The sequence below is a fragment of the Rhinoraja longicauda genome, chromosome 5, assembly GCF_053455715.1.
Source record: "Rhinoraja longicauda isolate Sanriku21f chromosome 5, sRhiLon1.1, whole genome shotgun sequence".
Lineage (NCBI taxonomy): Eukaryota > Metazoa > Chordata > Chondrichthyes > Rajiformes > Arhynchobatidae > Rhinoraja > Rhinoraja longicauda.
In genome coordinates, this window is record NC_135957.1 from 44,065,438 (window position 1) to 44,082,455 (window position 17,018).

The window sequence follows — 17,018 nt, forward strand, 5'->3', positions numbered from 1 at the left end:
CTTGTTTGCTCCCCATCCCAAAAATGTGTATGTTGGGAGGTTAATTGGCTGCTATAAATTAATCCCAGTGAATGCCAGTTGTAGAATCTTTGGGGATTTATTATGTATGAGAGAGAATAGATTAAACAAAAATAAATGTGTAAAATGGAACAAATGGGAACACTTGAATGAACTTGAAAACATAATCACAATTTAACATTTGTTCACAGCTAAGTGACATACAGTTTATAATTATTCTCTCAGTATTCTATAGCTTCATGTCCTTTATAAAATTATGGTACCCCCAAAAAACAATATCATAGAAGTATTGCAGGTCTAAGCAAACATGCAAATACACCAGAGGCAAAGATGATATTATATTCTCATGTTGGAGGAAAAGTTCAGCGGCGGTTCACCAACAATGTTCTGAGTGGTTCTTCGCTCACAAGTTGGTGAACTGAAAGGCTGACTTCAGTCTCTTCTAAAATCACTAGAGGAGAGAACCTTGTGGGTCTCTCAGACCTGCAGCTTGACCCAAGGAGCAGGCAGACAGCTACTGCAGGGCCCGCTTAACTGAATGTATCACAGCATCCTTCCAAACAAAGAACCAACCTGAATATACTCGGATGACTGGTGCAATGAGGTGAGAGAAGCAAGCAAGCACAGGAAGTGGAAGAGATGCGAAGGAACTAGATGGTACAAGTGAAGTAGAGATACAAGGGTAAGTGAGGGTATATAGATCAAAACAAATGGTTGAATACATTATAAAAGCCAAGGTGCACTAGTTCTGTGTTGGGACTTTAGTGAAAATGTGATCATCATTTGTGAATCAGGTACAAACAGCCCAGAGGTACACAATGAAATATTGTGGGGTCTAAAGTAAAAGAATTAATACTGAATCCAATACGCTTAAAGGTAATTGTGAGTGCTGGAAGTACCGAGCCAGATAATGGACAATGAAATATCAAGTTATATACATAACAAAGCAAAGCAATATGAATGGAAATTCATCATATTTAGGGATACAGTCAGACCTTTTAATCAATCACTGTCTCCACCTCCAAACAAATCAAATATACCCCAAGCCAATGATTCTAAATCAAAAACATGTACTGCCAACAGTGAATAATTGCACATCTGTAATTGAGCAAACAAAGAGAAAGTATGACTGCCAAAAGACCTTCAAGCTTCTACGTTGGTAAAATCTTCTCCCTCCATTAACTGCAGATAGAACTTCTACCTCATCAATTCTGGAATACTATTTTCCGCATCTACCCCTCTGCACCGCCAGCCGTTTACAATGGATGACAGACACAAAATGCCGGAGTAACTCAGCGGGACAGGCAGCATCTCTGGAGAGAAGGAATGGGTGACGTTTCGGGTTGAGACCCTTCTTCAGTGAGAATCGGGAAGAGGGAGACGCAGAGATTAAATAGGGTAAGGTGTGAAAATGAGACATCAAACGAGATGGTGTTCAAGGCAAATCTAGAATAGATCATTGCTAGCTAGGAGAAGCATTCACAATGGATTTTTCTTGTCCATTGCCTTCGAAAGAAAAAGAAAAAATCTGTTGATTTTTCACCACTGCCACACCAACAAGCTCAATGAGCACCTCTCCATGATACAGATCTAACATTCTGGGTTGCCGATTTTAAACATTGTTTTGGATGGGTGAATGCATAATGTACAATCTTGCCTCAGCGTCAAACCTGTGCTTTTGAAATTCTCCAATTTAAAAACTGGCTGCTAACTTTCTGCCCCAATTGGTTGGAGAACAACTGCTGCTATCAGAGGAACTGGTGACCCAGGGAGGATGGTTATCTATGGAATTTTGTGACTGTGCAAGCAATTGTGCAGCAGGGAAGAACATTGATCTGCTAGTTGTGAAGAGGAAAGTTTCAAACTATCCCAAGCAATCCAATTGTCAATCATTCCAGTTGCCAACCTGCTTCAGTCCAGCTGGAAAATGCTGGAGGCCTTTTGAGCATCACCAGATCCCACTGAAGCATTTCTGTAAAAGACTCCTGCCGAAGTCCAGTGAGCAACTCATCTTGTGCCAAGCCAGCTGTGTACAAGCTATGGATTCATGGAATGGTGCAGGAAAGAAAGTTCCATTTCTGTCTAGCAGGGAAAATTAAAATTTCCTGTGGGATATTTTATAAATTTATATAAAAGTGAGAAAAAATCTCAATTACAATCAAGTAGACTGGCACATTATTTAGCTCGAGGTTCCAGTCACCCTTCACATAATGCTTGCTAAGCCACATTGCTCTCTGGAGAATCTTGCAAAGGGATGAAGTCAGTTAATGAACAAACTATTGAATGAGAACATAATTTATTTCAGTTTCATATCCCGTACTCCAACTCTGAATTTGTCTCAATTCTCCAATTAGTTCACTTTGTCCTTTGTTTTAGCCTTTGCCTACCTCAATCCTATATTCTGCCAGTTAATCTTCAAATTCACCACCGTTCTATCTGCTTTTAAAAGCAGGTCAATAGACTATAGACAATATGTGCAGGAGTAGGCCATTCAGCCCTTCGAGCCAACACCGCCATTCAATGTGATCATGCCCGATCATTCACAATCAGTACCCCGTTCCTGCCCTCTCCCCATACCCCCTGACTCCGCTATCATTAAGAGCTCTATCTAACTCTCTCTTGAAAGCATCCAGCGATTGTTTAGAACACCTCTTGCCTCAAGAGGTCTTGATCAATGTTATTCTGAGGATTTCTCGAAACAGGAATTGTTTACTATTTATGTCCTGCTAAAACAAAAAAGAATACTCTGTTGGGTGCACTTCATCGACGGAATGCCGAGGGAAAGCTCAGAGATACGAAAAAGCTACCGAGAGCAAAATTACAATCTGACCAGATTCTCATTATTTAAGCTGCCTTATAAATACATCATCACAAATGTACACAAAATTATTGGGATCGAGCAATTTAAAAATTATAATCCATTAACTTTAGCAGTGCACTAACTGAGCACAAATCTCTCCCCACGAAATAGGTCTGAACAACGCACACATTCTGGAGCAATTACTGAAATCTCTGCAAACTTATATTAATTGGCTTTTTCTCAAAACAAAGGAAGTGTTGACTTGCTTTTGAGGGCACAAAATGATTTCTTCATAAACAAAGATTAAATGCTCAAAGGCATTAAATAAAATATTTTTACTATGTAGCCATTTTGAAACTGATGTATTTTATAGTGATCTCCACATTTATTACGACCTGCTGGTAAAACAATTGAGGCATTTGTTCATCAATGGGGCCTATTGACCTATGAGAAATTCTGATCACTTGATTGTATTTGTCACTGATTTTACAGAAACAGTTGTCTAACCAATATTATTTTAATACCCTTTCAAATTATGACTTCAACCTAACATCAATCTATTCTTCAGTCTTGAGTGTAAAGAAGAACCATGCAACATTTGCTTCACTCAAACAATCCTCAAATACATAAACACATAATAATGTTTTTAGATAATATTTCTTGGCATCTCACCCTTCTGAATGTGGGCAATATGAAATTCAAAACAGCGACTGGGTTTGCTTGATTTTCCAGCTCTGCAAATTGTCAATCTTTAAAATAAAGAAAGAAGAATTACATAGTATAGTTCAATGGAGACTCAGCGTCACAGGCCTTTTCTGCCAATTTCAGGCTTATTCGTTGGTCATTATGCAATGCTAACAGTACATAGAGCCAAATCATTCGTCTTTATAAAAAGAACAGGCACCAAAACATCTTACAATTTATGGGCGCTCATTTAACTCCATCACTTTTGACTTACCAGCAGAAAATATGCAACATGTTACCTGTACAGCAGAACTATTTAATGCACAATTTTCTTACTTACCCAGCTTGACAAAAAGCTGCCAAATAAAATCACAATGGCACAGCTGGCTATAATACATGAAAAACTAAACAGTGCCAATACAAGGAACTTCCATCGAAAAAAAATGGAGCCTTAATTGTTACAGGCTGAGACCACAATTAAATAAACGAGAACTTATTTTCCCAGAGCTCTGATGAAAAGAATGAACAATGCAAATGCTTGCACAAGACAAGAGCTTTTGGAGTATTTAGTTACAGCACTTATGTGAATAGATGTTTGGGCAGAGTATCAGTTAACTAATTACAGAATATTTTTAAATGAATGCATTTTACTTGATAAAGCAGTAGTCCTGCAGAAGCTGGAAATCAGAAACTATATTCGAAAATACCAAAAACACTGCAAGTTTGTCAGTTTGTGTGTGGATCCATCATAATTCCTGAAAAATTAGAATTAGAATTATTAATTCCATGAGGAATAAGAACATACGAAATAGTCCACAGGAATCAAAACTGACAACTCAAGAAAGACTGCAAAAATCAGGTTCTTCAGTCAGGTTACTGGCAGCTAAATTCAGGTGTTAAATAGAGAACAGTGCTAATTAGGTGGTGGGTGAATACTAATTAGTGGTGGGTGAATAGAGAATTAGCCTTTGTGCAAAGTAGTTTTGCGTCTCACATAATCGTGACTGGCGCCCAACATTATTCACAGTCACCTGGACAGTTTAGGTTTGTGGAAAATGGTTGATCAGGTCAGGCTGCCTATGGACGGGATAGTTGAATGTTAAGTGGTTGGGTTGGGCTGAAGTCATGACACAACTAAGAATGAGTTTGTAGCAGGGCAGTACCTTGAGAAAAAAAGATTTTTGTTTAAACTTCTTTGGCCACATTTCAAGAGGCCTCCAGCAATACTTTCAAGGGCTTCAAGAGTGAACATGGAATAAACTGTGTCCTTACTAACATTGTTTTGGAGTGGTGTGGCATCCCAGTGTATGCATTTAATTTGGCGTGCTCATCTTAACCCCATCTGAATGTTTCATCAGGCTGATCTTCCATACAGTAAAATGTGTAAGACAGTGCAACCCACTACTTGCTCGTGCTGTGGGGCAAGTTTAAATGGAGTTAGCAGGGGGAAAATGGCTCAGATTAGATGTTTAAATGGTGAGGTACAATTACCTAGAGGTGACATTTTTCTTGTCTGCTCGTCAGAGTAGGAAACTAAATGTCCATCGAGGAGAAAACAACCATTTTAATGCAAGGTATCTAACAAGGTAAACTCAAAGCTTTAATTAATACATGAGGCCATGATATTGCTGCCATTGAAGAGAAATGGATGTCCAAAGAAAAGAATTGGCAACTCAGCATCCCAGAGTACAGTATTTTCAGCTGAGATTGAGGAGAGTGTAACGGGGAGGCGGCGGGCGCTGCATTGATAGTCATGGAACACATTACGCCAGTGTTGAGTGAGGCTACTCTCAAAGTCTCCTCAAATTAGGTTAAATATGTAGAGATAGGAAACAAAAAGGATGCCTATACACATTACTGAAGGGGGTATTACAAACGTGCCAATCAATAAGATAGAGGGAGAAATATGTAGGCAAATAGCAGAGAGTAAAACATTTTTTTTAAAGGTTATAGTACTGGGGAATTTTAATAAGGGTCAAATTGAGGGAAGCCAAACTTCAATAAAATAAGAGAAGGCAGCAGCTGAACAGCAGCACCCATTTACAGTGAAGTTACACCTGCACATTGGGCGAAATATTCCAAGGAGAAATCGCAAGAATTCAGGGCCAACATGTTTCTGTCAGTGAAAGCAAAGGGCAACTAGAACAGAGAACCCTGGATGTTGAGTGATATTAGGTTTTGATACAAATAGAAAAAAAAAGTATATGGCAGGTCTAGGAGACTAAAGATGGGTGATGCCTGTGAAGACCTTAAATGTTTCGGAAGCCACTGCAAAAGAGAATTACAATGGAAAAGTGGGGTCACAAAATCTCACAGGTCGACAACAGTAAGGCAAATCTAAAAACATTTAGAGTATGAGAAAGGCATAAGAATAATCAGGATAAAAGTAGAACCCATTAAGGACAACAGGAGACATATGTACATGAAGCCAGAAGGTATAGGCGAGGTCCCAAACGAGGGTCTCAATGCCTTGATGCCAAATGTGGGTAAATCCCCAAGACTAGATGAGAATTATTGCAGGTTGCTATGGGAAGCAATAGAAGAGATTGCAGGGGTTTTACTGAGATTTTCAAATCTTCATCGGTCACTGGTACAAGTGAAGTCCCAGATGACTGGAGAATAGCAAATGTAGTCTCTCTTTTCATGAAGGGCAGAAGGGAAAAGACATTGTAATTATAGATCTGTCAACCTAATATCAGAAGCAGGAAAGTTATTGGAAAGAAATTCTGAGAGGTAGGATTAATGATTACTTGCAAAGACAGAGATTAATAGCAAGGCCTTCATTAATTAGGGCAATGACTACACAAGGAGAGAGGTTAAGATCCAGCTTTATAAAACCTTGGTCAGATGTCAACTGGAATATTAATAGCAGTTCTTGTCACCATGCTGTTGGAAGGATGTGATCGCACAACAGAGGGTGTAGAGGAGATTCACTGGAATGTTGCCTGGGATGAAGCCATTCAGTGACGATGAGAGACTGGCGAAGAGAGTTTTTTTTTAGTTGGAAGTTAAGAGGGGACATAATTGAGATGTTGAAAATTATGATGGGTAATGATAGGTTAGACAATAGACAATAGACGCAGGAGTAGGCCATTCGGCCCTTCGAGCCAGCACCGCCATTCAATGTGATCATGGCTGATCATTCTCAATCAGTACCCTGTTCCCGCCTTCTCCCCATACCCCCTGACTCCGCTATCCTTAAGAGCTCTATCGAGCTCTCTCTTGAATGCATTCAGAGAATTGGCCTCCACTGCCTTCTGAGGCAGAGAATTACAGATTTACAGATTACAAGATTTACAGGTTTACAGATTTACAACTCTCTGACTGAAAACGTTTTTCCTCATCTCCGTTCCAAATGGCCTACCCCTTATTCTTAAACTGTGGCCCCTGGTTGACTGCAGGAAATTATTCCCCATATCAGAGGAAGATAAAATGAGAGGAGAGAGATTGAGGATAAGGCAAATGGATTTAAAGGGAATATGAGAAGATGACCTTTCTTCACACAGAATGGGGAGTACTATGCCTGAGAGAGTGGTGGAAGCCGAGTCGCTGACAACGTTTGAGAAGTGTCCAGACAAACACTTGAATCACTCTGGCATAAAAGACTATGGGCCAAGTAGTGGAAAATGGGATTAATATGGATAGATGCCCACTGGTCAGTGCAGACATGGTGAACCAAATAGTCCATTTCCCTATTGTATTACTCCAACTATACCCCACCAGCCATTTTTATTTGCTGAGCAGCCATGATCTTCAGTACAAAGCAGGCAAAGTAAATTACTTCCTGAAGGTGTAATGATACTGGACCTTTATATATTTCATGTCTTCAATTTTTCCTACTTTCAAACTCTGTATATACCCATGCATTCTTAATATCTTCATGCTTCTATGTATTGTTTGAATAAGATTTCATTCATAATTTCTCAATATTTTTGCATATATGTTGTCTTCCCATTTCTGAACAAGAATCCATAGCCAAGAATTAAACATTGCTTTCTCAACAAACGTTGCCATTTTTGGATTGTTCCTGCTTTGCTTCGGTTTTGCCACATTTCAAGCTGTTGCTTATGATGGAAAACTGCTCATTACAGAAAAGGATATAATTCGCATTTGTGCAAAACCATTCACAACCTGTGAGTAACCCTAAATGTTCTGAGCAAGGTTTTGGCGTATCATCACCTGGTACGGTAGGAAGTGGAGTGTCAATTTGCCGACAGCCCATTTCACAAAGAGCCAGCACTTAATGATGTAATTTGAAGGATAAATTTGTCCACCCGTCTGAGTGAAACCTCTTCTCTTCAAAATAATACCACGTGATCTTTCAGAAGGCAGGAGACCCCAGTTGATGTCTCATTGAAAACACATCATTTCGGGTGCAAGTGAAGATAGGTTGCGAGTTGTGAAGATAATTTGCTCAAGTACTACAGTAGGCATTGAACCTACAACTTTCTGACTCCAAAGGCAAGATTATTAGATCCGCCTTGGACTCAGGGAGATTCAGTGGCACTCAGAGCATTGAAGTTGTTGTAATTTACAACCCAATCGCTGTTGGTGCGTCTTGACATGGTTGGTAATGAGATATTTGTATGGTGAGTAGGTTGGGTGCTCTCCAGGGATTAATACCTTATCCAGGAAGATAAACTGAAACAAACATCCACTTCATGCATGGTCTGTTATCTGCACAAGTAAATTATTTTTCCTCAACCAGGATGTGGTGAGTGGAGCAGCCAAAATAAAAAATAATAAGTGGCAAAGCCAAGAGCTTTTTCAACAGGAAATATGTTTCTTAAACAAAATCAAATCTTGTGCAACACACATGCAAAGAACAGCAATTGCATGGAAAAGGACAACCAAAATATACATACACATCTTTACTAGAAATAAATCTAATCAACATTATTTGTAACAAAACCTCTAACATTGGTTTCTGCTCAATTTCATATTCTTTTCAAATGCAGCAAAATACTCTACATACTGTATGTTTGTCTTGATGGAATGGATTCATATACTTTGTTCATTTGGCAATATCCAGACTCAGGAGCTTTGGATTCTTGCTATTTTTATCTTTGAAACAATATTCCCCTAATTGTTAAACCATTCTCCAAAATATAAATGAGCTTCCGGTTGCATATAGAAAAACATTAAGTGGTTTAGAAATCAAAATATAATAAAGTAATTTTGACCATTCTGTGCTCAGCTCAGCTAAACACTGCTGGAGCTCTAAAAACAATAAAATTGCAATGCCATTATAGAGAATTCTACAATTACCATATCCTTACAATTCGCAATTGGAAAAGTCTTGTAGTGTATGACCAGCAAATTACTTGAGTTCAAAGCTGTTCTGACCTACGTTTCATTGATCGACTTGGACATTGTGTTCCTCTTTAGGGTTGGGCAATCAGGGAGAAACAGAGTTGTGCAGGAAGGAACTGCAGATGCTGGTTTACACAGAACATATGCTGGAGTAACTCAGCGGGACAGGCAACATCTCTGGGTAGAAGGAATGGGTGATGTTTCGGGTCAAGACCATTCTTCAAATCATCACAGATAGAGTGTAATGATTTGCTCAGGTCCTGCACAGGCAGAAAATCTTCAGCAGATTTTTAGCAACAACAATGGAGTTTTGCTGAACTAATGGGAGATCAGAACAGGAAATACAAACTTCCAGCCAATAATGGTGCCGAGTAAAACAACCGGATACCACAATTGTAAACTGAGTTCCATTTTCAAAAATGTAACTTAAACCAAGTAATAATATTATGACAAACCAGAGGCCAGAACGCGATCATTATATTAAATATTTGAGTTTCTCCATATTTCTGTCTCAATACTTCACTGCTCCCCCAATCCATGCACGAAAGTCTTAAATCACAAATAGCATTAAAAGCCGACGGCTGTGTAAGACAATCTCTAATGCAATGGTCACGTTTCTGTTATGAAACCAACACGCTGATTGATTCTGAGGCAAGAATCACTTCCATGTTACAACAGCTTCCTGTTGCTCCAACACATTTGGAGTTCTTCAGTGTGTGTACCAGAGCTGCCAGAACCCACCACCATATATTATCTAGTTATTACATTAAAGTGGCAAAATAATTGAGCACTTGTTGGTACAGCTTCTTCCCCTCTGTTATTAGGGTTCTGAATGGTCCTTCCATAAGGGTACTGTCCATTTCACCTCAACCCCATTGTAGTCATTGGACTTGGTCTATGGAACTGATGCAGTACAATATGCTACAAGGCTGAGAACTATTCTGCACTCTTTATCTTCCCCTTTGCTTTATCTATTTCACTTGAATTTGACTACATTGGATCTAAGCATGGTATATCTAATCTGTTTGGATAGCACACAAATCAAGGCTTTCCACTGTACCTTGGTACATGTAACAATAATAAGCCTAAACTTCAAGTACTCGAAACTTCAAACTCGGACCCAGTGTATGACTCAAACATCCCATCGGGCCACCGAAAAAAAAGGACAAACCCCAGCGGACCACCCATGTCCACGTGCGGCGACAGGCATGGTTCGCCACTGGGAAGAAGGACCTGGCGGGCCAGCAGGGGAAGCTCGGATGCCGCCGAGTTCAGCCCCAAAGACTGAAGAGCCGATGAAGGAGCCTTTGGCGATGACAGACGCAAGGAGTGTTCCGGCAGGAGAGTGACCTCCAGCACCTTCAAGGTCGGCTGCAAGAGGTGCCCCTCAGAACACAGAGGAAGTTGGGGGATGTCGGTTCATGAGCCGAGCTAGTCGAGGGAGACAGAGGGCCCCTGCAGCAGCCTGGGGCTTACCTGAACCGAGGGGGCTCAGTACATCCAGCACGTGGGCCGGACTTTGGACTTTTTCTTTTATAAATGATGCCAAAATATGTTGACGGGTGCAAAAATGTCACTGTGCAGTGCATGCGTGACAATAAAGATCCATTGAAATACAAGTGTCATCTGGACCATGTTAAAACCAGCAATGACACTTACCAAAATCTAGGAATGTATACTGCAAAGCTGTGGAGGGTGGCTTCATTAGCTAGGTTTCCACACACAACTAGCCCATTAAATCAGGCACAGCAAACACAATGTTACCCAACTCTAACTGATACAGGGGTGAAATCAAGGGATCATGTCAGACAAAAAGCCTGGGATTCCTGTATGGTTTTATCTTTGATCACCTTTATTCTCATATCAATGTTGTCACCACCAGCATCATCTTTTCATGCCTCCTCTTCCTTGCACATTTCCTTTTGGTCATCATCCTCCACATCCAATATAACATGAACGTACACAGACCCCTATCCCAATGGTGAATGTGAAGGAGTGCGTGAATATATTCACACCATGGGGTTAGGAAATCTGCAGTGAAAGCACCTGGATATTGATTGCTTCATTGAAATGCTATGCATCTGTATGGATGCACAGTCTCCTACAATCTGACTCACTGAGGCTTTCATCTTGCATCCACCACATGTGTAGCAGTGAACCATCCACAACTATTTAACTCAGTTCGGCAAGGGAGATAAATTCCATCACCTCATTATGCACAATTAAGATTAAAACAGTTTGATCCGTGGAAGCAAAGGACCAAAGTTTTTGTCACTATATTGAACCTGTTTAATGAATCTGCTATACAAACTGTGAATTAACCCTTGTTTAAGATCTTCATATTAACGATCTTTTCATGAATGGGTTCCTTTGAACTTAACAAAAGCTTGTACTCTGGTCCTTCATGCATCTACCATTTCCTGAAACCAATCACTTGCTGGCAGCCTTGACTTGAGTGACCTCAGCCTTCATTCTCAAAATTCTCCACCTCACCATCTTTCTTTTATCCTTCAATATCCTCCTTAAAACCTACTTGTTGCCTTTTCAAATTTATCTTTACAGCTTGGTGTAGAGTTATATTTAAGGGTCCCTTAAGGGTCAGGGATATTTTAGGGTGTTTCCCGCATCAAAGGTGATTTTATAAATGCATGTGGGTGTCAGTTTTAAAATAAATCCACGATGTCCAAGTACTAGATTTTTAATGAAAAGTTAATAAAATGTTCAGGTCACTGAGGATTTAGTTTCCATTGTTTATAAATGTCCATTTGTTTAATTTTCACTTCACATAAAAGGATATGAAATAAAAAAGAGAAATGCTAGTAAACTGTCATCAGATCCGGCAGCAGTGTAGAAAATATAACAGAGTTAACCTTTAATAATCTTTCGGCAGAACTAGAATAACTGGGAAAGCAAGTATTGTTATAAATTGCAGAGATGAAGATAGGGATAACAAAAAGGGAATATTTGTAATAGGATGAAGACCAAGAAAGACTGAATGACATAGTATTGTAGGCTGAGATTGAGCGCTGAGGGTGTGTTAATTGCAAATGGCTGACAAAGTATGAATAAATAACAGATTTATGAGAAAAGAGAGGAGAGGAGAGAGAGAGAGAGAGAGAGAGAGAGAGAGAGAGAGAGAGAGAGAGAGAGAGAGAGAGAGAGAGAGAGAGAGAGAGAGAGAGAGAGAGAGAGAGAGAGAGAGAGAGAGAGAGAGAGAGAGAGAGAGAGAGAGAGAGAGAGAGAGAGAGAGAGAGAGAGAGAGAGAGAGAGAGAGAGAGAGAGAGAGAGAGAGAGAGAGAGCAATCGATGAATCTGCAAGAAGCAGGCACAGCAGCTGTTAGAAAATCAACATAAAAATCAATGCTGGCGATATGCAAGTCACAAGGCATAAAAAGAGAGAGCTAAATTGTGTTGAAGTTACAGGTTTTCAACAACCAACCTTTCCATTTTGTGCCAGACTTGTCTGTTTCTGACTGAAGAGTAACACCCACATGGTTAACTCAGCTCTTCTCTCCCCGCAAATGCTACCAGATATAATCAATATTTCTGATATTTATTTTTTACTTCAGGGTTCCAGCATCAGCAACATTTTTTTCGAAAAGCAATTGAAAGACGTTAAGAAGAACTTGATTTAGCATTCAACCTCAAATATTTTATTGCCTAATACCAAAACTCATCATGGAAGGGATGCCTGAGAGTGCAACAGATGGGACCTTAACAAATGCTGTAAACAACAATACACCGAGGGCATACAATAAAAGCACCCTCCACATCACCTTGCTGCATGCACGTACTATAAACTTTCATTTTTATTTCAAGTTAAGAAAATGAAAAAGTTCTTTGGCATGTCAGTTGTCTTTTAAATCAGTGTTTTTTAAACCAAGCTTTCAATCTCAGAATTTTATTCTGAATTTAGATTAGTAATTAAAATAGATTTGATTCCAATTTCAATACTGTGTAAAAGCAAGTGGTAATACACACAACAAATGCACGAAAAGCATGCATATCAATTTATTGAAAACTTAGAGATAATAACCATAAGAGAATATTTTCAAGAATTTGGCCATGCTATTTATTATTTTAGAAAGAAGTTGAAATCTCTCAGTTTCAATCTTCCAATCTAAATTGGTCATTCACAATAAATCCTTCAATTACATAAACTGACATAGAAACATAGAAACATAGAAAATAGGTGCAGGAGTAGGCCATTCGGCCCTTCGAGCCTGCACCGCCATTCAATATGATCATGGCTGATCATCCAGCTCAGTAGCCTGTACCTGCCTTCTCTCCATACCCCCTGATCCCTTTAGCAAAAAGGGCCACATCTAACTCCCTCTTAAATATAGCCAATGAACTGGCCTCAACTACCTTCTGTGGCAGAGAATTCCACAGACTCACCACTCTGTGTGTGAAGAAATGTTTTCTCATCTCGGTCCTAAAAGACTTCCCCCTTATCCTTAAGCTGTGACCCCTGGTTCTGGACTCCCCCAACATCGGGAACAATCTTCCCGCATCTAACCTCTCCAACCCCTTAAGAATTTTATATGTTTCTATAAGATCCCCCCTCAGTCTTCTAAATTCCAGCGAGTACAAGCCCAGTCTATCCAGTCTTTCCTCATATGTAAGTCCCGCCATCCCAGGGATCAATCTGGTGAACCTTCTCTGTACTCCCTCTAAGGCAAGAACGTCTTTCTTTAGGAGACCAAAACTGCACATAATACTCCAGGTGCGGTCTCACCAAGGCCCTGTACAACTGCAGCAGAACCTCCCTGCTCCTAAACTCAAATCCTCTTGCTATGAATGCCAACATACCATTCGCTTTCTTCACTGCCTGCTGCACCTGCATGCTTGCTTTCAATGACTGGTGCACCATGACACCCAGGTCACGTTGCATCTCCCCTTCTCCCAATCGGTCACCATTCCTGCTTTCCTGTTCTTGCCGCCAAAGTGGATAACCTCACATTTATCCACATTATATTGCATCTGCCATGCATTTGCCCACTCGCCTATCTATCCAAGTCACTCTGCAGCCTCCTAGCATCCTCTTCGCAGCTAACACTGCCACCCAGCTTCGTGTCATCCGCAAACTTAGAGATGTTGCATTCAATTCCCTCGTCCAAATCATTAATATACACTGTAAATAACTGGGGTCCCAGCACTGAGCCTTGTGGTACCCCACTAGTCACTGCCTGCCATTCCGAAAAGGACCCGTTTATTCCTACTCTTTGCTTCCTGTCCGCCAACCAATTTTCTATCCACCACAACACTGAACCCTCAATACCGTGTGCTTTAAGTTTGTACACCAATCTCCTATGTGGGACCTTGTCGAAGGCCTTCTGAAAGTCCAGATATAACACATCGACTGGTTCTCACTTATCCACTCTACTAGTTACATCCTCGAAAAATTCTATAAGATTCGTCAGACATGACTTGCCTTTGGTAAATCCATGCTGACTTTGTCCGATGATTTCACCACTTTCCAAATGTAATGCTATCACATCTTTAATAACTGACTCTAGCATTTTCCCCACTACCGATGTTAGGCTAACTGGTCTATAATTCCCCGTTTTCTCTCTCCCTCCCTTTTTAAAAAGTGGGGTTACATTAGCTACCCTCCAGTCCTCAGGAACTACTCCAGAATCTAAAGAGTTTTGAAAATCACTAATGCATCCACTATTTCTGAGGCTACTTCCTTAAGCACTCTGGGATGCAGCCTATCTGGCCCTGGGGATTTATCTGCCTTTAATCCATTTAATTTACCTAACACCACTTCCCGACTAACCTGGATTTCCCTCAGTTCCTCCATCTCATTAGACCCCCGGTCCCCCGCTATTTCCGGCAGACGGTTTATGTCTTCCTGACTGTGAATATTGATTGTAAACACCATCTTTGATCAATTTATTCACATGTAAAATCTAATTTAAAGACAAATTTAAATGGGATGGTTACTACATGATGATCATGATTATTGAACATTTTGCTGAAATAACGTACAATGAATTACAATTATATAACCAATAAGCCAAAAGTTAAGTCTGCAAATGATTGTACTTTTCAGGAAAACATCTCAAATTTTTCTCCTCACCCAAGGTGCCAAAGCATATAAGGTGATGTTATGTTGCTACGGTCATGATAAAGTACCCCAATGTTGCTGCGATTATTACTTAACCAAAATTCTGCAGCCATAATGAGACACAGGAGACTGCTCATGTTGAAATCTGAAGCAAAGAAACAATCTGCTGGAGGAACTCACCACGTGGAGCAGCATCTGTCAACGGAAAGAAAGGTCCACCAAACACCTCTTGCTTCTGTCTCAGCACCCCCCCCCCCCCCCTCCTCTTTGGACGAGCTATCTCCCCGTCCCCATTCTCAGTCTTGATGCAGGTTTCCAACCCAAAATGTCAGCCAATATTTTCATCCAAAAAAACTGCTCAAACCACTTTCCTCCCCTGGATTTTCTGTTTCTGCAGACATTTACATGAAAGGTTTAGCTTACAAGATTACACTAGAGAAGTGCTTTTAAGACATTGCAAAATGATCATCACAGAACCTTAGTGCACAGGAGGGGATTCAAACTAAAGTGTCTGTGTTGGTTTTTTTGTGAGAGTTTTGTTTTTCGAATTGACTTCTTTTTGGGATATGGTGACTGGCAAATTTTCCAACCATTCTTCTTTTCCCACAGCACACAATTCTTATCCAACCATCCATTCTGCAAATGCCTTCCAGATTACAATAGTTCCTGCATAGAAAAACATTTCAACTCCTTATTTCTTCTGCCCATCATCTTCATTCTCTGTCCTCTGGCCAATAGAAGCATTTTCTTTATTCATCAAATTAAAGTCTCTTAATTTGGAGCATCTCTGTCTATCATCTGCCAAGGATAATAATCACAGCTCTTCCAGTCTCTCTGTGCACCCATAAGCTCTCACCTCTGGTGCCATCCTGCAAACCTACTTCAAAGCTTGGCACAAAATGCTGGAGTAACTCAGCAGGTCCGGCAACATCTCTGAAGAGCTCAAATAAATGATGTTTTCGGTCGGCAACCCTTCTTCAGACTGTTTGTAGGGTGGGGGAGAGAAAGCTGGAAGAGAGGAGGGGCAGGCCAAAGCCTAGCTGGTAATAGGTCGCTATAAGTGAGGAGAGCATCCTTGTCAATGTTTGTAGTTCGACTCACTTCCTGCTAGATCTTAAGTGGTTCCCAGCCAATCACTAGCCAACAGTATTAATGCAGTTATAGAAAGTACAAATTATGCATTTACTGAATGTTGCAATAGATTATCACGAAATGCTTTCTTTCACGTGCAGTGATTCAATTTAGCATTCACCACATCAGGGCAAACAACCAGTTCATCTGCTTTAAATTGAATATTTATTTATTTCCAACACAGGCCCAACTGAATAAGTGTCCTTTGGTACGGCAAATTTGGGGTTTTTAAGACTTCTACACTTTTCACCAGACAAGATAAATTGGTGAGATATAAATAAAAACAATGCAACTACATTAATAATAATTTGAATCACATTTCAAAAAAATAAAGTTTGACTCACTTCTTTGTGTTTGTATCTTTGTTGAAAGTTTTGTCAGGTCCAATAGGTGTACAGCTGAAACAACTGGAAACTGTTGAAAACTCAGCATTTCTTACAGTATCCAATTCTTCCCAAATGTATCGTTCTTCACTTCCTGCCAGCTTCAGAAACCGATTCCTCTTTTGTTTTGTATTGACTGCTTCATACAGATTTGATCCAAGTTCAACAACAGTTAACATTATGGAAGGAATGTTTTAACTCTGGTCTGTGCGAGGGTAACTGATCTCACCCAAGTGGCAAGAGTTGGTGCAATGCCACTGAATTACTAAAGGAGAAAATTGATTCTCGTTTCTGATGACCAGCAGTAAATTTAAGTAAAAATAGCTGATAAAAACATGCTTGTAATTGGCCATGGTATTCCTTGCTACCAAATAATTTCACAGCCATACTGATACTCCTTGTTTCAGCCCACACACCAAAGATAGCCACTTGGGCAGTGGACTGGTCAGTGATAAGCACCTATGAGCAAGCACGTATAGAAAAGGTTTCTCCATGCAGAGAGAAGGGAAAATAAACACTTGAAAAACATTGTGGAAAAACTACAACCATTACAGATTTTCAAGAACCATTCAAACTAATCAAACCCAGCACAACACCACTAAAAACTATTCCATTG

General features: G+C 40.1%; 1 protein-coding gene across 5 annotated transcripts in view; it reads right to left on the reverse strand.

Annotated features, from left to right (window-relative positions):
• asxl2 (ASXL transcriptional regulator 2) overlaps positions 1-17,018 on the reverse strand; it is a 151,593-nt gene that overhangs the window by 107,576 nt on the left and 26,999 nt on the right. For 2 of the 5 annotated variants that reach the window (XM_078399393.1, XM_078399390.1), the window contains exon 2: positions 3,491-3,567. The exons of the other annotated variants lie outside the window; for them this stretch is intronic. The gene's annotated coding sequence lies outside the window, so the exon portion shown is untranslated. The remainder of the gene's footprint in view (positions 1-3,490; positions 3,568-17,018) is intronic. 5 annotated transcript variants of the gene reach the window in all.